The 24,888-nt window shown below is 33.7% G+C and overlaps 1 protein-coding gene across 25 annotated transcripts in view; it reads right to left on the bottom strand.

The window, feature by feature from the left end:
* The window catches only part of BAZ2B (bromodomain adjacent to zinc finger domain 2B), a 330,327-nt gene that overhangs the window by 187,706 nt on the left and 117,733 nt on the right, over positions 1-24,888 (bottom strand). For 5 of the 25 annotated variants that reach the window (XM_051986310.1, XM_051986315.1, XM_051986314.1 and 2 more), the window contains exon 1: positions 12,419-12,879. The exons of 2 other annotated variants lie outside the window; for them this stretch is intronic. The gene's annotated coding sequence lies outside the window, so the exon portion shown is untranslated. Of the gene's footprint in view, positions 1-9,577; positions 9,629-12,418; positions 12,899-24,888 lie in introns of those variants that run through there. 18 more of the 25 variants (XM_051986300.1, XM_051986303.1, XM_051986307.1 and 15 more) reach the window with 14 other exon arrangements.

Raw genomic sequence — 24,888 nt, 5'->3', positions numbered from 1 at the left:
AAGATAGCTAAAAAAATATTTATCCATATGTTGATTATTCAAATCATCAAATCTGTTTAAAATCATTTTGATTTTAGAATTTTAAAAAAATGACTGGGGAATCAGCTGCTAACTGCCAGTCCCATGATTGGTGTTTGGCCCTCCAAGAGTGACCATAAATAAATGCCTTAATCTTTGTAGTCCAGTTTCCTTATCTGTAAAATGAAGGGGTTTGTTGAGCTAATCTCTAAGGTCTATTACAGCTCTCAGATCATATAATTTAATTCAATTTGTCAAGTATTTATGAAGGTCCTAATACATGTAGGGCATGTTATTAGTGACTTTGAATACAAAGAGACAAAATAATAAACATCCCTGCCCTCAAGGAACTACTGGGGAAAACCAGATAAATAAATTCAATATAATTGAGGAAGGTGGTTATTCTCGAAACCAGTAAAGGCTTACTATATTAGGAGGTGACACCTAGATTTCATTTTGAAGGACTAAGGATTCTATGGGTACAATCTTTTCAGTTTTCCCCTTCCTATAAGTTTGGATTCTTTCAATTAAAACAAAGCCATTAAACACTCTTTAACCATTTCTTTTTATTTCAAAGTAACTAGGGGTTTTAAAAAGTTTTTAAAAAGATGAAAAGACAGGAAGCATTCAAAACTAACACCAATGAAGTTACCAATAATTTCATCTTCTAATTTGAAAAGTGCATAAAAACTTGTCATTGTGCATACTGACTTCAAAATATGCAAAAATATATTTAATTTAAAACTGGCCTGAATCATCTCATTGTTAAAGATATGTGTATGTTGTGAAAATAAAAAAGCTTTAATTTAAAAGTTTTGTAAATCAGTTGAACCTCAAACACTGCACCTTAGATACAGATATAAAATGGTAGGTAGTATCCTAGGATAGGTCTCAAAAGCCTGGGTAGTGCCTAATGTAGTTGAAATACTGTTCAATGGCAATTGAAATTAATTTTTTAAAAATACCATGGCAATTCTAGTAATTAAACAAAACAGAAAAAGCAATAAAATTGAACAGGATCCTAAAAATGAATACTTGACAAAATCAACTTTAATAATGCAAGGGATAAAGAGAAGGCTTGAAATAGAAATTGTAGGAATTTTAAGGACTTTAGAAGCTAATATCACAGGTTTTCACTATGTATATAATGCACAGAGGTCTGGAGCACCATTAAGATATTCGATGAAGGGAATAGGCAACAGACAACCAGTTCTTTGTACCTTCTCCACGTTCATGAATTGTATATTCACATTAGAGGTGTGTCTATTGTAGGACTTCAGTGTGTTTACCCATAAAATCTATTGAGACTTTCAGTTTCTCTGTATTCACTAATTTACACACTGTACTGTATTCTATATTTACTAAACTTTAAGAATTATTTGAATATTTTCAACCACACAATGCTGAATTTTAGGAAGTAAATAAGCTTTTTTGTATATTGATTCCAGACCAGACATCTCTGTACATGCAGTAAAAATCAACGAATCAGCATTAGAATTAATTCTTAATAAAGACACATTCTCATTCCTTTACCCATGTTTGCTATAATCTCATTCGCATGGCCTCTGTTGTGTCTCTACTGTATTCATACTATTCTGCAGACCTTTTAGTGTTTCTCCCACACATTTATATTCAACACATGCATTTACAGTCAGAATAACATCTCATCATGGAAGTACCACTCCATATACTCTCTTTGATGAGAGCTGCTGTGTCAGATTGACTTAAAAGATGTAATGCAGCTCCATATAAGAGGGACTAGAAGGCCCTCATTCTGTTTATCCAACAAAATGTGTATTTTGTAAAACAAAATAAGAGGATATTTTAAAATGCCATTCAATATACAAACTCATGTGCAATCAGCCCAAAGATGTTCTGAAATGTCAGATTATCATTTATCTGAAGTGTTCTTTGTCCTAATCAGTCTAGGTATATAAAGTTAAGAACTATACTTGGGAACTTAAAATAAATAGATGGAAAATGATGTTATGGGGAAATTTGATATAAATATAAAATCCCCAGGAGGAAAAAGAGAAAAGAAATTTTAGAGTGAAATGCAGAAAATTAAGCTTATTTTGGTGAAGAATTAGTCGACACAAAAAGTATTTTGGCTTGCAAGTTTTCATAAAAAATATTTTAAAGGAGGAAAATACTAACATTTTCCCATTCAACTCCTATTCAAATTATATGGAACACCCAAAACTTAGCAAACTAATGTAAACCAGTCAATGAGTTTGTATGATCTAAATCAGATATATATATTGAGGGCTGAGGAAAATATGTAAGATTTAAACTAGGCATTTGTCAAGTTTATAATCTGAGTTGGGAAAATAAATGAATATATATGAAACCACAGCAAGTAACAAGGCAGCACAAAATTTCTTTTTCCCCTCCACTTGATCTTGTGGATTTCATGATCTTCAGAAACTTATCATTCTTTAAGAAGAATTCAACTATGTAACGCATACCTCCTCAGATCATTGCAGATCATATAATCCAACTATATGTCTCTGAACCCTGAGGGCTTTCCTCAATTCTTCCCCATTCTCCCCCTTCTCTCCCCCCAAAAAAGATTTTCAGTTTCTTTTTATGTGTTATCTTCTTCCATTAGACTCTAAGTGCCTTGAAGGGAGGGGTTGTCATATCATTATATCCCCAGTCCTTACAGTACCTAATATAAAATAGGTTCTTAATAAAGTATTTCTAGTAATCTTGTCTGAAATTGTGTAATTGAAGTTTTAAGGGCTGTAGAATTTCAAAGAGAATATAAATCAATAAGGGAAGTTTTATGGAAGACTGTGCCTTGAATTTTGCCTTGAAGAAGAAAAAAAATTTGAAAGAGGAAATGAGGAAAGGAAAATACATTTGCTTTGGGAATAATTACATATAAAAGTGTGGAGGTAGAAATGAGTCTGGTATATTTGTGGGTCTCTGTCACGATAATACTTCATTTTCTAATTTTGGAAAAGATTGTATCCTCCTGTATTACCAGTTATCCCCATTCAGCAATTTGCTTTCAGAGTACTTTCTCTTAATGTACTTCAAAGGATCGCATACCTAAAGTTTGAATGGCCATCAGAAGCCCAGTTTCATTTTATAGATGACAAAATTAAGACTCAGGGAGATTAAATGACTATTATATATAGCATTATGTGTATTACAGGTGTCAGTACTAGTCAGAAGTTAAGTATTCTCCAGGCAGGGTAATTTCTCTTACCAGCCCAGTATGGCTGAGGTATGGCTCAGCTATCAATTAGATTAGAAGGCTTATAACTCTAAGGATGCCTTCAACTCTTGAGATTCTGTGTTTTTGAATGAAGGTGACTGAAAATAAAAGGACAATATGCAATCACAGGAAAAAGCTCAACTTGTTTATATATATATATATATGTACAAGGATGAATTTGTCCATAGCACATCAAAACCTCAAGTGAGCCTTCACTATTAGGAAACAATACTCTTATTCATCCTCTCTTCTGAACTTCTTTCTTTCCCCTCAAGCTTACTAATTCATACATTTCTTTTAGCAATGACCTCCCAGACTCCTTTTTAAAATTTCAATAGTATTTTTTATATGTCCAATTACACATATAGATTTCAAAATCTGTTTTTGTAAGGTTTTGTGTTCCAATTTTTTTTTCCCCTTCCTTACCTTTCTTCTCCCCAAGACAACAAGCATCTAATTTAGGTTATACATGTACAATCATTTTAAAAATATATTTCTACATTCAGATTCCTGTTTTAGACTTAAGCTATTATTCATGAGAACAATCATATTCCCTAATATAATGATACTAATTTTTTTCTCTATTTTCAGAGGCTGAAGAGGCCTTTTCTTTAACAAGGTTAAAACTGTACCTAAGACTCCATCCTCTGCAAGATCTTATATCATCACTCATCTCCAGTCAGAAACATGACCTCAGAATCCATCCAGCTCAACTCATAGCAGAATAGGTACCCTTTCTATAAAATTCACCAAAGAATGGTGATCCAACTTTTGTTGGAAGACTGCTTGTAAGGAGGAAACCATTTAACTTCCTTCAAAAACCAATCCATTTCATTTTTATATATAATTGTTGAGAAGGTTTTGCTGTATAAGAATCTACAAAGCCTCCTCTGACACAGACCCTGGACTATTTTTATAGATAGTTCTCACTACTTCCAATCTCTCCTTTCTTCAATCTATTATCTGCATAGCTGCCAAAATTTTATTACTCCAATGGATATATTGACTATGTTTCTCCCATTTCCCATCTCCCAAAAAAGATTGGCTTCAATCTTTTCTGGAACACAAGGAAGTTTTCCTTAATCTAATTTCTAATCTTCTATAATCTCATTTTTCAGGGTTTTTTTCACTCATATCTCCTCTCTCTACCACCACTTTTGTTTCTTTATCTTATCTCTTTCAGAAGTTTTTAATTACCTTAAGTTTTAAGTCAAATATCATCTCCTCTGTTAAGTCTTCTATTTTGCCTTCAATTGCTAATGTTCTCTCATGAAATTAACAAGTATTTATTTATCAGGGATATGTTCTATCCTGGTCACCTCACCACCACTATTAAAGTATAAGCTGACTGAGGAAAGGGTCTCATTTTATGCTTTTGTATTATTGGGTCCTAACACACTGCTGGAACATTACAGACTAAATTTTGCTTCCAACATCACTATTAATTGCTACACATTAGTAAAAGATTAAAACATGCCTTCTGAATTGAATTACTATCCCTCAAGGGAGCAGAGTTTAGAAAAAAGTATCAGAAAATTCTTGACTCAGATTCAAGATGCCACTACTTTAATAGCAATTGACTTCTGAATACTAGTTTCCACTATTTCTTTGTGCCACAATTCTTTTTCATATGTGTGCCCCATTTTAGAAAGTGTAGGAGAATTGACATTTTACACAGACATCTTCTTATATGCTCATTACTACACACTCCTATTACTGCATGTTTGAACATGCTGAACTCCGTTTCTGTACCAAGTTGAAAATACTCTAAGTGGCAGTTTTCAAAATATCATCTCCTACATCAGATTCAAAAGCAAATCAACAGGAAAAGTGTTATTTGATCTTTACTATGAAGTTAGACCAAATAAAATTGGCCATATCATATTTATAATACAATAACAACTGCTGTTTATCCAAATATAGACAAAAGATATAAAATTCTAGAAATATCATTAAACATATTAACTAAGCACATAGTAAGTGCCTAATAAATGCTCATTAACTGACTGGCTAGAAGAGTTCTTACTTGCTTGAAATCCACCAAAATTTACACTTTTTTGCATGGAATTGATAGAACTTTTCCCTGAGATCAGGCTATGTTTTTGGAATTGAGAAATATGAAATTTCAAAAAATAAAATGACAATAATGATGAAAGTAAAACTCTGATCTGAGATAGCCCTGTAAAGTTATGTAAAACCACCAATAAAAAGTTATACAAACTGATCTTACTCCTCTGGAGACAAGAAGATGAGTCTTCAGAAAATGTCTCCTTTCATATACAAACTTAAATGGTCTTGCATACAGAATGTCAATTCTTAAACTCATGTATAAAATACATGATAATTCTTAATCATATAATCAACCAATATGATGAAACCTAATGACCCACCAAACTCATGCTTACCACATAGTAAATAAATCCTAACCCATGACCCCTCACAGAAGCCCTCTCAGCACTCCTTCTTACCTCAGGAATAATTATATGATTTCACTTCCACTCTACCCTCCTCCTCTTTATAGGAGTAACATCGATACTTCTAGCAATATTCCAATGATGACGAGATATTGTACAAGAGGGGACATTCCAAGGCCATCACATTCCCGTAGTCTAAAAAGGCCTACATTATGGTATAATTCTTTTCATCACATCAGAAGTCTTTTTTTTTTTTTTGTAGGCTTCTTCTGAGCTTTTTACCACTGAAGTCTTTCTCCAGCCCTAGAGTTAGGAGGCTTCTGACTCCTCCTGTAGGAATTCACCCATTTAACCTATTAGAAGTCCCATTGTTAAATACAGCCATCCTTCTTGTCTCAGGGGGCCCACCATAGCTTCATAGAAGGAAACCACAAACAGATAATTCAAGTCTTAGCAACCACCATTGCCCTAGGACTATACTTCACAACCCTTCAAGCTATAGAATACTATGAAGCACCCTTCACTATTTCTGATGGTATCTACCACTCAACATTCTTTGTAGCAACTGGTTGCAAATCACTTCTCTCTTGAGAATGATATTGTCCGCCATGGAAGTCTTTCACTTGGTGTCTCTTTTACAATAAAAGCTTTTTATCACAGCCTTTATCACAATTTCCTTTGCTGTGAATTTCCTTCCCTGCAAATTCGTGCCTGGGAGAACAAGGAAACCCTCACCCATTCCTGCCACACCTCTCCTTTGGTACCTGCCCTCATCAATAAGATTGAAAGATAAAACCAATAAAGTAGTAGAAGGGAAATCGTCTTTGCATTAAGTCTCCAAATAGAAAAAAAAAATTAGAATTGTACTAGGTAGCATAAAAAGCCGCTAACATTCTTAAAAACTAGTAGATATATAAAAAGATAGAAATATACACATACATATGTGTGTGTGTATGTATATACAAAATGATCCATCTTTAGCCAATCCTTTTTTGTTTGTTTCCTAATATTGTCTATGGAGATTATTGTCATGGAGAATCCATGGCTATGGTCTCTTAAGTGTTACAGTAATTTTAACTAGGAGTTCTAACCAGATTTCTCCCCTTAACTCTACTTATGTATTAATAAGTCATTTAGGTAAGTGAAAATCAAGAATGAATCTGACTTAAAAACAATTACCACCCAAGTTTGTTGTCAACATACAAATTAACTTCACTTCTTCTATAGCAAAGGCTTAGATAAAAAGAATTAAAGTTCAGAATGCTCTGACACATTCTGCATCTTAGTCTTTCACAGATCTGCAATGACTGGGTACTCTCTTTAAGGAGGCAGATCTCAAATCTCTTGTCCCGTTTTCCTTTCTTGTATCAGTTCTCCAATGGGATTTCAACCTTCCTCTCCTCTTCTTGACATCACAGTGATATCAATGGAGTATATAAATAGTCCTGTTAGCCCTCACTCTTACCACATAACTAGCTCTGCTATCTTTTCCCAGTAAAACTCTCTGATAACATCTTTACATAGCTCCTATTGAACAACTGCAACTTATTCATACCTAACATTCATGTTTGGATGTCTCTCACCTTTTATTCTTTGACTAGATAATAATAATGGCAATGCTCAATAATTAAAGCAAAATTTAAAGTTTGCAAAGAACTTTTAAATACATTTTCTCATTAAAGCCTTACAACAACATTGTGAATTAAGTTCCATAGGTATTAGCTCCATTTTGCATGTAAGGAACCTGAGTATCAAAGACTTTGTTACTTGCCCAAGGTCAAAGAGCTATATATCTAAGGCAGGATTTGAACCCAAAGCTTTCCTGACTTTAGCATACCACCTTTCATAGAATTTCAAAGTTGGAAAAAACTAAACTACCATGTAGTCTAACCCATATCTAGGTGGTACAATGGCTACAGGGCTAATCCTGGAAACAGGAAGACAAGTTCAAATCTGGCCTCAAACACTAACTGTATGACCTTGGTCATTTAACCTCTTTTTGCTTCAGTTTCCTCATATATAAAATTGGAATAATAATAGTACCTATCTTCCAGAATTGTAGTGAGGAGCAAATGAATTAATAATTCTAAAGTGCTTATTAGCCTAGTGTTTGGCACATAATAAGTGCTATATAAATGTTAGTTGTTGTTACTGTTGCTGCTGCTACTACAACTACTACTATTACTACTACTCTCAAAAATTTTTCTCTACAACATATGTAAAGAATTCCAATGAAAGTCAGTACACAGAGTCACTACAAGTTCATTATATTCCTTAACAAATTTTTGGCAAAGACCTAACATTATGAGAATGGTTATTTCCATAAGAAAAAATTTATATATGTGCAATAAAACTGATGCTCACAGGATTCTGGTGCTAAAACTCTAGCTCCTATTATTGCTTATGCCATCTAATCAGTGTCTCTGATAATTAACCAAATGATTTATAGATGAAACAGTGTATTATTTCAAAATAATTTGTTATTAGGGCTAGATTATACAGATTTTCCCTTTATTGTCATTTAATTTTTCATGTGGTTAACCCCAAATAAATTATTGTCTCCTCAGGAGGAAGGGCCAAGTCTCATAAATTTTTGTTTCACACTGGAGCACCTAGAACAGTGGATATACAATAAATATTTATTTATTTAATCCAAAATGAATGCTCCAAAATAATAGTATGTAATGCTGATAGTAAGGGAAATTCAGTCTAATATATTATTTATTTAAGTTATTTTAAAAATTTCAACAATGAAGGCTTAAAAATCAGATTTCTGCTTAACCTAAGAAAATGAGATTAATAAGCATATCTACCTCTCAAACATTCTAAATGGCTAAAGTTTTACAGTAATTTATTCTACCATAGTTATTCAAACATAAATATTTATATGCAAGAAGAATATAATCATCAAAACGATAGAACATTTCTAACTGCTAAGTTATTTTTATGTTGTTTACTACTAAATGAAACGGGACACAGAATTCATGAAAAGCAACAAAAAATAAGATGAAACAGGAAATAAGTAAATAGTGGTACTAATTTTATATGTGAACTTTTTATACTCACTAAATGCAAATGTATAGCATAGATCATTACAGTTTTGAACAGGATTATTAAATATTAAATCACACAAAAGCATGATTTAGTTATAGTAAAAATTATTGTTTGGGGGTACCAAAAATGTCTGTGTTTATTGAAAAAATCTCATGTAAAAAATAAATTACACTTAAAGCTTTAAGAAACAATACTGAAATAACAAATACTTTAGGACAAGAGTCATGGATTTCTTTGGCAGTTTGGCGAAACCCTTACAAAATAATTTTTAAATTTCTAAAACAAACAACATAAAGTTACAAAGGAAACCAACTGTAGTAAGATAGATTTACCAAAATATTTATAGACAAATTACTGTAACAGGTTAAAAACCTTTGACACCAAAAGAACAATTAAGAAAGCTTAAGAGCTTCAAAAGAATAGTTTATCCTTTCCTTAATAATATAAAATGAAAGTTGACAAGGCCCAAACAAAACCACAGAGATATCATTTATTTGTAGAATTAGAACAGTAAGGACAAGCAGAGTTACTAATTATGCAATATATATTTAAATTTACTAGCTTCATTCTAGGGTGATTTTTTGGTTTTAAAGAAAAATTAAGTCAAAATACAAATTGTTGCCTTGCTGCTTTGCTGATACTATCACCAAGAACACAAATTCTGATATGGATAATGTTTGCAGAAGTAATCAACCTTAATTTTTTTATCCCTATCTTGTGTATAGTATTCAGTTAAAACAAAGATAAAAAGAATTTATTCATGTAACTTCTAAAAAACCCATGATTGAGTATAAAGTTGTACAGAGGAAAAAATGCTGGATTTTGTGTAGAAGACTTGAGTTCAAATTCTGACTCTTTTACTTACTACTTGGGAACCACTGGCAAGTTTTTCATTTCCTCTGGGTCTCAGTTTCTTCTGTAAAAAAAATAAAGAGCTGGACTAGATACAAGATGAGCTTTACGATCTCTTCCAGCTTTAAAAATATGATTTTAAAGTTAGAAGTTTGTGATGAATAATCTGGAAACTGGAATGATTACCTGAGTAGTATTCTATTTTACTGAAAAATAGCAGGTTTATTATTTATTGAAGTAAATCAGTTCTATAGGTTATCAGTTCTGTACATCATATAATTTTCCAAAAGGACAAATCATCTATAGCTACTTTGATAAGTTAACACTTATCTATAATTTCACCTGTTTGGAAGAAAAAAACAAATCAAAGGAAAAAAAATCAAGTCCCTGAGCACCAATATAGATATCACAAAAGTCATTGATTTTATTCATAAAGAAGTCCCTCAGACCCTCACTCATTACTTTATATACAATTCTAACAAGACTGGTTATCTAATTTTAAAGCCCAAAGCAGATTAGAAGAATTAATAAGTGAAAGCTGGGGATTGGGAACGACAGAAAGTATACTGCTACATTGTATAGTCTCATAGAAAAGGTAAAGAAAAATTCAAGAGTAAAAGACACAAGTACACAAAAAAGTACAGCCAATCTAACACAAACTCAAACAATCCCTTTATACATATAGCAGTCTGAGGTAATGAAAAAGGCCCAGAATTTGAATTAGAAAACTTGGGTCAAAATCTTTGACCTAGTTTCCTCATCTTTAAAATGAGGAGGTTGGATTACATTTATATCGTTTGCTAAAAATTACTTTCAGATTTAAAACATTGTCTCAGTAAGCACTGAGGGATGTATACTGTATATACTGTATGCGATTATTAAATCACATCTGTCTGCATCATTTTACTATATTCCCAAATTATAAGAGAAAGAGAACAGAGGTCTATTAAGTTTGTGCTATTTGTCAGGCACTGTACAAGGAACCTTAGAGGTATCTCATTTAATCATTTTTTTACAACCTATAAGCATTGTAAAATATTGTAGTTGCATATAATCCAAAAGCATCGAAGTATAATGCAGTGAAATAAGGTCTCAAAATAATGGGACACTGGGGTTCAACATATTCTGTCTATATAACTCCAGTCTTAATCCTTCAGTCTCCCAGGCAACTCTCTAAAACTATAAATTGCCAACCTGTATTGGTAGAGGGAGCTACCTCATCTGGGAGTTTCCTATACTTATGACATCATAGTATACTAGAAATATTTTTTAGTGTATGAGTTAGTTAAGGATTAAAAAGTAAAATGTGAGGTCCCTAGCATTCTTGAATACATATCCAAATTTTCTTAAAACAGGAGATTAATTTACTAATAGGGATTAATTTAATCAAAAATCAGTATTATTTTTCCTAGAATATAGACTGACAATGCACATGAAGGGACTTTTAACAGGTCATCAAGGGCACATCTTTTGGTATAACCATATTTATATCACCCTCAACAAGATTCTTATCATATCTTAAAATATATGAGACTTGATTTGCACTTTATTCAATAACCCATTGTAATATTTAATAATTGCATAGAATTCTTCCTAACATCTGACCTTTAAATATCTAAACTTTAAATTAATTTCATCTTGTTCTCTCCTAGGTATGTGTAAAAAGTAATTGTCAGTTGATCACCTTTTCTTTAGAGGTTTAGTGAATATCTCATTTTTCAAAACTTTTTTTTTACATTTATCTTATTGTTCAATCTACTAGTTATCTTGGAGATTCTTTACTTACCTACCCATCTCAAAGGTTTCAATATACCTATGTAGTTAGGGATCTCAGAATCAATACAATCTCTGATAGACACAGCTTTCAAACTTTGTTATAGAAAAAAAGGAGGGGGGACACTAATGATTTTTTTGTGTTATATATACAAAAAACATCCTAGTAAACACTGCTCTGTATTTACTGATTATGCTACCAAGCTACAATGCCACTTCACAATCAGCTGTGGTTCTTAAGATTTTTTTTCTGTTCTTGCTACACATATCTTTAGAATTTATCTCTCCTCTCCATGCAGAGTATCTGGCATAAAACACGCACATCACAATAATTTACTTGTATTTTTACAAATTATAAAAAAATATAAAATAGTAGGCATAATAAAATGTAATTTTGTAACCAAAAAAATTGGTAAGCAATTTAAGTGATTTTCCCAACACTATACAGATGGAGTGTCAGCTCTAAGATTAATGCTAAGCAGCTCATCACTCCCTTCCTTATACTCAAACTACTTAGATGGCATTTTTTTTTAGGAGCTAAGTCTCTTAACTAATCTAATCGCAAAACTTAACCAAAACAACTGTAATATACTGTTCTTTTCCAACTGGTAAAAGCATACAACTTTGTAGCAAGTGCAATGGATCTAAAAATTTACATAGACATATAGCAAAATAAAATACAGGCATTTATTCAGGTAGCAATTGGGGAGGAAAAATATCTGATAGGTGGTGGCACGCAGTGCTTTAAACTGAGTAACTACGAAACTTCTATGTGATTAAAATAACATCTACATATCAATTTAACATTTCAAATTTTCTTAAAATGTAAATTCACCAAAATATATGCACATTAAGCATGTTTTAGCTGTATAAAAGAGCACACAGAGAAACTTCCTCATTAAAAAAAAAATCTCAACTTAAACCAGTAGTTTCTATTACAATGTAAGCTTTAGTTCAGCTTATGTTTAATAACACACAGCATAGAAAACTGGTAAGACCCTGATCAGAAGTAAGGAAGAAAAAACCAAACACTCTTGCCTGTACAAGGGGAGAAAAAGAGAACAGAACATGAACGGCTTACTGTGGAGAGTGGGTTTAATCAGGAAGTAGCCATTATCCTTTCGATGCAGAGCATTGACAGCATACTCCAGAACAACAAGCCGGGTGTTTTTTTTTTTTTTTCAATTAAAAGGAAAGGAAGCACTCATACTATTGTACCCTAGCTCTGCTGACCCCAAAGGTCACCCCCATGACTAGCAGAAGCAGCTCTCATGAAAACAGGATCCAAGCCAGCCAGTACAATGCCCTGTTTGTGACAACCCCTAAAATCCCTCTCCTACAACCTCTCTCTCCCTCAGTTACTCACAAAACATGGCTGTCTTATTCAGAGATTAGCAATTATTGTAATGAGATACTGTCGGAGAGGGTCAAATAGTACTTCCTGCAGTTTACACATCTTGATTTCCTGGTAAACAAACTGAAAGGCAGGTGGAGCAGTTAGATCACCAGTAAATGTGGAGCTCACGTGACTCAAACCTAAGCCAGGTAAAGGCTCTGGTAGAAGAGCAGCAAGCAGCTGGGCATCCTCCTCCCTCCCTTCACAGTCACAACTACAACCATAACATACGGGAAAGAGATAGAGGGAGGTTTTATTCTCTTCCTTCCTCCCCCCTCACCCCCCAGTATCCCGGCCCTTTCCTTTAATATCAGAAAAACAGAACACTCTTGGTATAGTGTTTTGTTCTTTAAGAGAACCATTTAAAATGCAGAAGCAAACGAAGTAACCAGAAACTTAAAATAAATATTTAGTATTTAATAGGGAAAAATGTCCATGCCATCTTTCATAGGGTTTTGTTACTTCTGACAGTTTCAAAAACTAAAAAAGTTTCAGACTACCTCTCCCCCCCTCCCTCCCACTCCTAATTCTATCATTAAACCTTATGTAACAGACTCTTAGTTACACTTTTTAATCCAAGCTCAGATCAGTTTTTGGCAGTGCAAGTTTCTGCATGCAGAACTGGAGCATTCCATAACATAATGGTAATCAATCTTTGAGGAGAAAATTTATGAATATCTAAAATCTGGATCAGAAAATTCATTTCTGATCATTTCTCAAATTTTCTCTTTCTCAACTCATAAAAACAGGCAAACTAGTTTTGTCTTTTTAACTCTACTAAAAACCTTTACTTAAAAATACATGTTACACTGTTAGTTGAAAGTATCCTCTTTACAGGTTGCAAGTTAGTAACTCACAAATTATATGTGGTTTTTACTACCTCCAAAGTTTTATGGCTGAATAAGGACTAATTTAAATGAACTAAGGCAAAATGTTTAAAAGACTGTTGGAGGATTCCTTTTAAAAGAGATATTAGTTAACTTTTCTATTGTTCTATTTAAAATAAAATCGTTCTTGATAATGTATTAATTTAAAAAAAATTTTTTAATATCATGAGTTTATCTAAGTAGTCCTTTACAAATACCTGGGATAGCTATTATTTTAGGCTCTCACTTCAGGATAATCATGTCAAAACAACAACAAAAAAAATATATATAGGATTTAGGTTTCTACTTTTTCTCTTTTCTGTGTAAAAAAAAAAGCTCTAAAATATGAAAATGGCAAAAACACAAAGCACACTCTAGGAAATAAAAGCTTATGCCAAAGGGACAGTGTCTCAAGAGAGCACTCATTACAGCACTTAATATATGCTTTTTCAAAGCAGTGTTTACTCAAGTTTGAACCATAGTGATGTTAATAGCCAACATAACTAGGTGTCTGTATCATTTTTGCTACAATGAGAATGGAAATGGACAACTTCTCAAATAAACTATAGCTGAGATGTTAAGAGCTTCTTTTGAATTTCTTGGTCAAAATGAATATTGTTGAAATGTAATAGTCAACAATAACAAAAAATTAGATACTAGGCATATTATCTTTATAAATGATGGAAGACTTTCCTAATCTCTGTAGCTGTTAACACAATTCCCCCTCTCTCAAATTACTTTGTATTTTACTTATCTAAACATATTAGTCCCAAGCATAAAATATAAACTCCCTGAGGGCAGGTTGAGAACATAGCTCATGTTTTAGAGACTTATTTTGGAATCTGAAGCCCTCTTCCCATCTCCTCTATTCCCTATGTTGTCTTTAGGGAGGTTACTTAGCCTCTCTCTGCCTCAAGAGTTTCCTCATCTGTAAAAATTGAGATAATGATGGCATTGACCTTGGAGGTGCTATGAAGAACAAAGTACTCTGCAGATTTTAAGGTGCTATTAAATATTAACTAATGTTATTTAGGTTAGTGTGGCATGATAAAGCAAGAATCACCAGAATTTAAAACAGGAAAACCTGCGTTCAAGTCCTGCCTCTAAAACATTCCGCCTGGGTAATCCTGGACAAAGGCCTAAATCTCTTCAGGAAGCTCTCTAAATTGAAGAAAAAGTGCCTAACTTCATTAGCTGATGAATTCCTCACTTGGGAATCTCTCCTACTAATGAAATCACAGACCCATCTTTATTTCTACTCTTGTTTTTGTTGTTGAAGTTAATCTAATTTCTTTTCCAGAAGAGGCACTAAATGGTTTGCATTGAATTTCATGGATGTTAAGATCCAACTTAGAAATGTAATATTTTAAGGGCCAAAGTTAAAATACTATAACGATTCTTCCAGTTAAATTATATGATGATGGTTCAAAATGGCATAACAGCAATCTCATTTTTTCAAAGATTATGCCAACAGTGAATAAAATCTGCAGTTCAGGTATGAGTAGAACTGCCATCATAGGTACCCTACATAAATTTACTTATTTTATTATTATATAGGTATCCTTACATAAATTATCCATAAAATTATTCATCAGATGATGAATATTTTGTAACACAGCAATTTATAAAGACATAGTAAGGCAGTCAGGGATGGTGATCTCTATTCAAAGAGGCTATCTATGCCTATACCAAGGAAGACACCGGAAAGTGCTGAATGAAATATAATCTATGAGTTTCTATTTCCCATATTTGGTCATAAATTAGGAGGAAACCCTGAGGGCATGTTAGATAATCTACCTCCATCCTATTTGCCCACTTCCACAAAACTGTCCAGTTACCAGATTGAGCAATAATTAGTGTAAACTCTAATCTGGCTACAACTGGCTAATATATCTAATTCAGTTAGGGAACAATGCAAAAAGATAAACCAAAGTTAAAACAACCTACCTCCATGTACTGGAAGGGATGCTTTGCCTTCTGCCTCAACTAAAAGACATTGAGAAAATCAATCATCTATCCACAGCTGAAGGACCAATCATCCCTAACCTTAAATCTTTCCTCTGTTAATCCAGAATTGCCAAAGTGGTTTTCCTTGAGCATGTCAATCCCCTCTTCAATAAATTCCAATGGTTCCCAATTAGTTTTAAGATCAAATATACAAATCATCACCCACAAAGCAATAGCCTGCTAGTTGGTTATTCTATCACAAGTCTCTGTTCACTCTAGTCTCTCCTCCACTCAGCTGCCCAATGTCTTCCTAAAGCACAGGTCTAAGTCACTGCCTCTACTCAACTCCAGCTTCCTATCACCTCTAAGATCATAGGCAAAATCCTGTTTGCTATTCAAAGCTCGTTAATATCTCCCCAATCCCACTTTTCTAGTCCTCTTACACTTTATAGGTCAGTCCCACCCTACCATCCCCCAAAGGTCCTCTACAACCCAGTGACATTGCAATTCCTAGAATAAGATACCTTATCTCCCAACTCTAGTCATTTTCACAAGTTGTCGCGCATGTCTGAAATTTTCTTTCTTTCCTCATCATTACCTCCTGGCTTCCCTGATTTCCTGACTTGAAGTCCTGGCTAAAATCTCATCTTCTTTAGGAAACCTTTTCAGATTCTTCTTAATTCTAGTGACTTATAATTGTTTGCATGTTGTTCCTCCCTTAAACAGTGAACTCTTTGAGAGCAGACACTTTATTTTGCCATTCTTTGTATCCCCAGAATCTAACACAGTGCCTGATACAAAGGGGGAGATTAATAAATGTTAATTGATTGACAGAACATTTCTATTCCTTTGAGACCCAGCCAAGAACCACCTGATTATCCAAGGGTTAGTCTCCTCCATCCTAAATGCATCTTGTGTTGAATGATTTTATATTTATTGTCTTTATGTGTGCTTAACACACGCATGCACACACACACTCACACAACTTATGTATGCATTTGGGTCCCAGTAAGAATTCATTTTTGTAAAAAGATATGAAAAGCAGCCAGATCAGATCAAATTTGGAGAGGAGATCTGGATAGGAGGAGATATGATTGACATATTCAATAATTTACAGAGTATTTAAAAAGGGGGAAGATACCAAAGATATCCCTGTTAAATTGGGAGCTCAGTGAGGGCCAAGATTGAATCTAGCACATTTCCTAGAATGTGTTAAATGCTTAATAAATAATAGTTCATTCATTGATTAGTTTTTTGGACTGGAATATCTCATCATTCATTCATTCGTCAATTCCTTAATTACTTTTTATATGTTGAAGCACTTTGCTAGTCAAATCTAGACAATGAGCATTTATTAAGCACCTTTGACATATCAGGCCTAATAGTAAGCCCCAGGAATACAAAGAAGGCCAAAAAAAAAAAAAAAATCCTCTCACTCAAAGAATTCGCAGTCTAATTGCTAGGCATTATTGTGTTAAAGTAACAGTACATTAAAGCACCCAGATCTCTTTCAGACAAAACACTATTTCATATCCATTTTGAATTTATTAAGTTGACATTTTGAACCCAGATATAAGACTCCATGTTTATTTTTAATATTTTTCATCTTTCTAAAGTAGACACAACATTCTAGCCTTTCAAGATCTTTTAAAATTGAGACCCTGCACTCCAATGTATGAGCTCTCCCTCCCAGTTTTGTGCCATCTGCAAATTTTAAAAAATGCCATTTATGCCTTTATTCAAATCATTGATAAAAATATTAAACAGGAAAGGACAGAGCACACTCTCCAAGAGATTTCCACTGGAGGCTTCAAGTTAACATTGAATCATTAATAACTAACTGGAGCTTTTGGGTTCAGCCATTAAATCTGTTCTGAATTCACTTAGCTGGACTATCATTCAAGCCAAATCTTTCAAACTTGTCCAAAAAAAGATTATAAGAGACTTTATCAAATGCTTATTTAAAAATTTAGGTAAATTCTATCAGCATTCCCCTCTCAAAAAAAAAAAGGCAATCATATTAATCTCATATCTGGCATTTTCTGACTCCCAAATCTTTTAACTCTTTAATAATATGTTATAAAGTATAAATGGTCAAGAAATGAAGTCAAGCTAACTGACCTTATCATTTGTAAACTCATTATATAAAAATGGGAAAAATGTGTTTTTCTAGTCATGCAACTTTTGTCCTCTATAATCTCCCAGAGATTATTGACAATGAATCAGCAATCACATATGGGAAGCACTGGGCTGGTTCTTTTGGTTTTGATCTTTGTTGTCTGGAATATAATTCATCTGGACCTGGCAATTGGAACTAGTCAAGTAATATTATCTTAATATCTCCCAACTTGGATTTGGCATCAGTTCCCTATTGGCTATATTTATTTTGTCTTTTCTAGTTCAAAGATCATTCTCTTTGGCAAAGAAATAGAAACAAAATGATACTTCTTTCTTGCCTTTATCGTCAATAATCCTTGTCCCAGCCAACCTAACAAAATTTTTTTTTTATTTTCTTCTGTTCCCCAACAGTTGTATAAATATATATTTTTGTTGTTCTCAATGTTTTTGTCAGCTTATGCTCATTTAGAGTTACAGTACCCGCTGCCACTTTTTTTAGCTTTTTATTTTCAAAAGTTTTCAACATTCCTTCTTGCAAAACTTTGGGTTCCAAATTTTTTCTCCTTCCCTTCTCCTATCCCTTCCCTTAAATAACAAATAATCCAATATATGTTAAACATGAGTAATTCTTCTATACATATTTCTATATTTATCATGCTGCACAAGTAAAATCAGATCAAAAGGGGGAAAACCGATAAAGAAAACAAAAAAACAAATAAACAACAACGACAAAAAGTGAAAATACTATGTTGTGATCTACATTCAGTCCCCACAATCTTCTTTCTGGATGAAGATGGCTCTCTCCATCACAAGTCTATTGGAATTGTCTGCCACTTTTTTTTTTTTTAATACAACTATGTCATGCAATGTCATTCACTCTACACTACCAACCCCTGCTTCCATATTCTACACTTGTCTTTTTAAAAACCAAAGCCAGTCAATAAGCTCCCTGGTTATCTACAGTAATCTAATTAAGCAAGTCCCTCTTTTATTCCTCTTGAGAATTGTTTTTCTTTGTGTGTCTAGAATGTCAGTCTTGATAGCCACCAATCTGTTATGGAACTGACTTCCCCTGTAACTTTAGACCATGGAATCCTCTCTATCCAAAGAGCATTTTAGATCACATCCAGCTCTTCTCTTCTTTCCTATAATAAATAAATGTTGGAATGGCCATTCGCCCAAGCTTCATATCATTTTCATTCTAGTTCTTTGTTGTAGCAGAGAATCAAGTCCAGAGTAGGTTGCTCTATTACTTTCCTCAACTTTTTTAAAGGATGAAATTATCAGTTTTATTCTGTTTACATCCTATATCTACTACAAGAGATGCATTTGGAACTCATTCTTCTTTATAATCATCTGCTATAACACAAGTGTGCCCCTACTTGAAGCTCAATGGCTCATACCCAATTCATCTGTAATGACTGGCTAAGATTTATAATAAAGGATAACATTTATATAACATGTTAAATTTTATAAAATGGTTTATATATTATCTCATTTGATACCCTTGACTACTTCTACTGCAAAGTATCATTTTCATTGGTCCTTTCTTAATGTTGTAGTGAATCAACACAAGGTTTGTGATGACTGCCAACTTGCTGCTTGACACTGTACAAAAAGTCTACACAAGCTGTCATTTCTTTGGTTCAACATAGTGTTGAATATTCAGGACTCAGAAAGCAAAGATAATCAAGAAAGAAGTAATAGTACAACCCAAATCTCTTCCATAATTACTGCAAGAAAAATCAAGAGAGATCAACAGATTCAGTGGTAATCAGAAAATCCAGGAAGAAACCACAGTAGGTCATTTTTTTCAGCCCAGATCAGAATATGAAGATGGCCTGAAACCTTCAAACACTAGGAAGAGAGTATAGTCAAGAAAATTACTAGAAAGTTTTCCAGACTGGGTACTGAACTAGTGTCTATGGCTAAATATACAGGGAAAGGAGAAGAAATAGGCATAAATCATTCATTTGTGTCAAAAGCAGATGGCAGATCCAACAAAGACCAACTCTGAGGCCTATAACTATTTACCTGGGAGTGGAGGGAAGACCAACAGTGTATCTGTAGCTATATCATTGTAAATCTAAAATAACACCTTAGCCTCATCTGTAGTCCCTAGAGACTACAGTTGAAAATCTAGGGTAAGGATTGTGGACAAAAGATGTACCATGTAGTTGTCATTCTAAAACAAGTAACAGGGGTATGGCCAAAATTGTATTCTAGAACTTCAACTAGAGGCAAGCTTGCAATTCTGTCTTTTAGACCCTGACTGGGGTTGAGAGCCTATAAAATTCAAATGAAGGGGGCATCAATCATACAAATCACACCTTAGATTAGAATACTACTATTACTCTGAAAATATGCTGCTACATAAAGTTATCTATCCCTGAGATCCCTGAGGAACACAAAATCCAATACCAAGAGCATTAGTGTCAGAACCCTAAACAATAAATGTTAGTGTAGAGGGCTGAAACTCTTGAGTCGATACACTGAGGTCAGGACAGCCAAGCACTTGAGGCTAACTACTGATTGGACAATTCTCTATGGGCATATACTTGGAAAATGGCCCTTCCCACTATCTTGTGCTTGCTTGATGATTGGTGTATACAGAGAATTGTAGGAGGGACTAGAGGGTGGAATAAGAAGAGCCAGAGTCACTTTTGTGGTAGACCAGGAAGAAGGCGGTTGTGGAGCTTCTGCTTCCACCCTGTTCACTTCTACCCCTAAAGACCAAGAATAAAGATTGAGGACTTTTGCTTATTTATCATGCTGCACAAGTAAAATCAGATCAAAAGGGGGAAAACCGATAAAGAAAACAAAAAAACAAATAAACAACAACGACAAAAAGTGAAAATACTATGTTGTGATCTACATTCAGTCCCCACAATCTTCTTTCTGGATGAAGATGGCTCTCTCCATCACAAGTCTATTGGAATTGTCTGCCACTTTTTTTTTTTTTAATACAACTATGTCATGCAATGTCATTCACTCTACACTACCAACCCCTGCTTCCATATTCTACACTTGTCTTTTTAAAAACCAAAGCCAGTCAATAAGCTCCCTGGTTATCTACAGTAATCTAATTAAGCAAGTCCCTCTTTTATTCCTCTTGAGAATTGTTTTTCTTTGTGTGTCTAGAATGTCAGTCTTGATAGCCACCAATCTGTTATGGAACTGACTTCCCCTGTAACTTTAGACCATGGAATCCTCTCTATCCAAAGAGCATTTTAGATCACATCCAGCTCTTCTCTTCTTTCCTATAATAAATAAATGTTGGAATGGCCATTCGCCCAAGCTTCATATCATTTTCATTCTAGTTCTTTGTTGTAGCAGAGAATCAAGTCCAGAGTAGGTTGCTCTATTACTTTCCTCAACTTTTTTAAAGGATGAAATTATCAGTTTTATTCTGTTTACATCCTATATCTACTACAAGAGATGCATTTGGAACTCATTCTTCTTTATAATCATCTGCTATAACACAAGTGTGCCCCTACTTGAAGCTCAATGGCTCATACCCAATTCATCTGTAATGACTGGCTAAGATTTATAATAAAGGATAACATTTATATAACATGTTAAATTTTATAAAATGGTTTATATATTATCTCATTTGATACCCTTGACTACTTCTACTGCAAAGTATCATTTTCATTGGTCCTTTCTTAATGTTGTAGTGAATCAACACAAGGTTTGTGATGACTGCCAACTTGCTGCTTGACACTGTACAAAAAGTCTACACAAGCTGTCATTTCTTTGGTTCAACATAGTGTTGAATATTCAGGACTCAGAAAGCAAAGATAATCAAGAAAGAAGTAATAGTACAACCCAAATCTCTTCCATAATTACTGCAAGAAAAATCAAGAGAGATCAACAGATTCAGTGGTAATCAGAAAATCCAGGAAGAAACCACAGTAGGTCATTTTTTTCAGCCCAGATCAGAATATGAAGATGGCCTGAAACCTTCAAACACTAGGAAGAGAGTATAGTCAAGAAAATTACTAGAAAGTTTTCCAGACTGGGTACTGAACTAGTGTCTATGGCTAAATATACAGGGAAAGGAGAAGAAATAGGCATAAATCATTCATTTGTGTCAAAAGCAGATGGCAGATCCAACAAAGACCAACTCTGAGGCCTATAACTATTTACCTGGGAGTGGAGGGAAGACCAACAGTGTATCTGTAGCTATATCATTGTAAATCTAAAATAACACCTTAGCCTCATCTGTAGTCCCTAGAGACTACAGTTGAAAATCTAGGGTAAGGATTGTGGACAAAAGATGTACCATGTAGTTGTCATTCTAAAACAAGTAACAGGGGTATGGCCAAAATTGTATTCTAGAACTTCAACTAGAGGCAAGCTTGCAATTCTGTCTTTTAGACCCTGACTGGGGTTGAGAGCCTATAAAATTCAAATGAAGGGGGCATCAATCATACAAATCACACCTTAGATTAGAATACTACTATTACTCTGAAAATATGCTGCTACATAAAGTTATCTATCCCTGAGATCCCTGAGGAACACAAAATCCAATACCAAGAGCATTAGTGTCAGAACCCTAAACAATAAATGTTAGTGTAGAGGGCTGAAACTCTTGAGTCGATACACTGAGGTCAGGACAGCCAAGCACTTGAGGCTAACTACTGATTGGACAATTCTCTATGGGCATATACTTGGAAAATGGCCCTTCCCACTATCTTGTGCTTGCTTGATGATTGGTGTATACAGAGAATTGTAGGAGGGACTAGAGGGTGGAATAAGAAGAGCCAGAGTCACTTTTGTGGTAGACCAGGAAGAAGGCGGTTGTGGAGCTTCTGCTTCCACCCTGTTCACTTCTACCCCTAAAGACCAAGAATAAAGATTGAGGACTTTTGCTTATTCTGAATCCAGCTAATTCTAAGTTATTCTGGATATTAGCGCAGTCGTCACAGTTAGGATAAAAAAAAATTCAGTTTTTCTATAGAATAGTATAATATCTCACCCTAAAAACAATTTCAAATTTAATCTAAAATGGAACATCTGTAAGGCAGGAGAGAATAAATGTAAATGATTAATTAGTAGATTTGATCTATTAAAAAGATCAAAAATGAATATGCTGGATTCAAAACAAAGTAAGAAAGGAAATTGCAGAAGAAACTATCGTAAACTATTCTGCCCAACTATGTATATGTGCATATTATTAACAAACTAAAAGAAATGGGTAAATATTTTTTAAAAACATAAAATTACCAGATTAGCAGAATAAAAGTACAACCCAAATTCAGAAAAATGAACTGTAACAAAGCCATAATTGAACTCCTCTCCAAAAAAAAAAAAAAAGATCAGGTGGATTTATAATCTAATTCTAGATTATAATATAAATTAGATTATAATCTAATTTGATAAAAAATATCAAATATTTAAAGAGCAATTAAATCAATATTATTTTATAACTGGCTTGAAAAAATAGGATAAGAAGGGATCCTGCCAAATTCCTTCTATATGATCTTGGTATCTGAACCTATAAGAGTCAAAACAGAGAAAGAAAATTATAAATATCTTCAATGGAAAAAAATAAAATATTAGCAAAGAAACTACAGTAACATAAAAAAAAAAAAAAACATTTATAGCCAGGTTGAATGCCAAGATGAAGAACTGATTCAATATTAGGAAAGTTAAAATACAATAGACTACATTAATTAATAAAGATGATTTAAAATCACATGATGACATTCAAAGATGCATTATAAACTATTATAATTTTAAAGGTGTATTACTGTTTTTAAAACACTAAAATGCAAAAGAATATGAATATGGTAAATAATATCTATATAAAATTTAAATCCAACATTATTTGTAGTAGGGATAAACTAGAGGCATAGTCAATAAAGTCAAGAGTAAATCAAAGATGTCCATTACCATTACAATTGTTATAGTATTAGAAACACTAGTGTTGTGATCATCTTCTTCTCAAAACGCAGCCAGGTGATAAAAGTTTAGATCTTGTATTATCTCCAATACAGGCCGGTTAGCTTAGAGGCCCATCTCTTTGCTTGGTTCCAAGAGCTCTCTCCGAATGTCGCCAAATCCAAAGGTCTGGTCCTTCAGCCTCTGCCTCTGCTTTCTTCAGCCTCCAGTCAGCTCCAGTCTTCATGTCATTCCGGTGAAATCTCGACTCTGAAGAACTTTCTTGACTGGCCCATTGAAGCTCTATTTATGCTCAAGAGAGGGATTGTGGGTTTTCTCCCATAGTGCTCTCTGGCCCAAAGAGCTTCAAGGGAGGTGTAAACTCATTGAACTCCAATGAGTAAAGGTGTGAACACAAGCCTTGTATTAATTAGTTCTACTTAGTACCTTGTTTCAGGTTCTGCCCAAAACATCTTCTTGTAAGATTAGATCAACTCTAATGAGTTAGCAGTTAGTAAGGATTCCAACACACTAGGTAGAGCAATAAGACAAGAAAAAATAATGAGGAAATAAACACAAGCATGGAAGAAACAAAATAATTGCTTTTTTTTTACAGAGAATATTGCAGTTTCATAAAAGAAATATAGGGAGCAAACCAAAAAAATGTAATTGAAATAATAACTTCAGCTTATAAAATAAAGTTGCAGCTTATAAAATAAAACTATATAAATTATCAGAATTTTTGCATACTACCAATAGAACCCAACAGGAAGAGATAGAAACAAAATTTCCAATAAAATTGAGTAACAAGTGTTAGAATCCTTACAAGCTGTTAAGTCATTAGAATTGATAGAGACAATAATTATCTAATTTAGCATGGTTCAGTATGATTGATCTGATCTTACAAGGAGATGTTATGAACTAGAACTTGAAATAAGGTACTAAGTGGAACTGATAAAAACAATGCTTGTGTTCACACCTTTAGAGAGTGCATGTAAGCAAGAAGCTCTCAGAGCCAGACACAGCACTCTGGAGATAGAGAAGCTCACTCTTGGAGGCGGAGTCAGATTCATTCCATCTTCTACCTTTGTGCTGGCTTGAGGCTGAAGAAAGCAGAGGCAAAGGACAAGCTGCAAGAGCTCTTGGAGAAAATAAACTTTTGGATTTTATCAGCTGTCTGTATTTGAGATGATTATTACTCTGAACCAAAACTAAGGCTGCCTCCAGGAAACCTCCCCAAGAAACCTGCTCCCAGAGAGAAGCATTATATTATAAAAAAGAAAAGAACACCACAAAGAAGTTATAAAATATTTGGGAACCTACCTCCTTTATATTTAT

Source organism: Antechinus flavipes, chromosome 3 (genome assembly GCF_016432865.1).
Source record: "Antechinus flavipes isolate AdamAnt ecotype Samford, QLD, Australia chromosome 3, AdamAnt_v2, whole genome shotgun sequence".
NCBI classification, from domain to species: Eukaryota; Metazoa; Chordata; class Mammalia; order Dasyuromorphia; family Dasyuridae; genus Antechinus; species Antechinus flavipes.
Note: the sequence above shows the minus strand (reverse complement) of the source record. Positions and strands in the feature narration are given on the sequence as shown.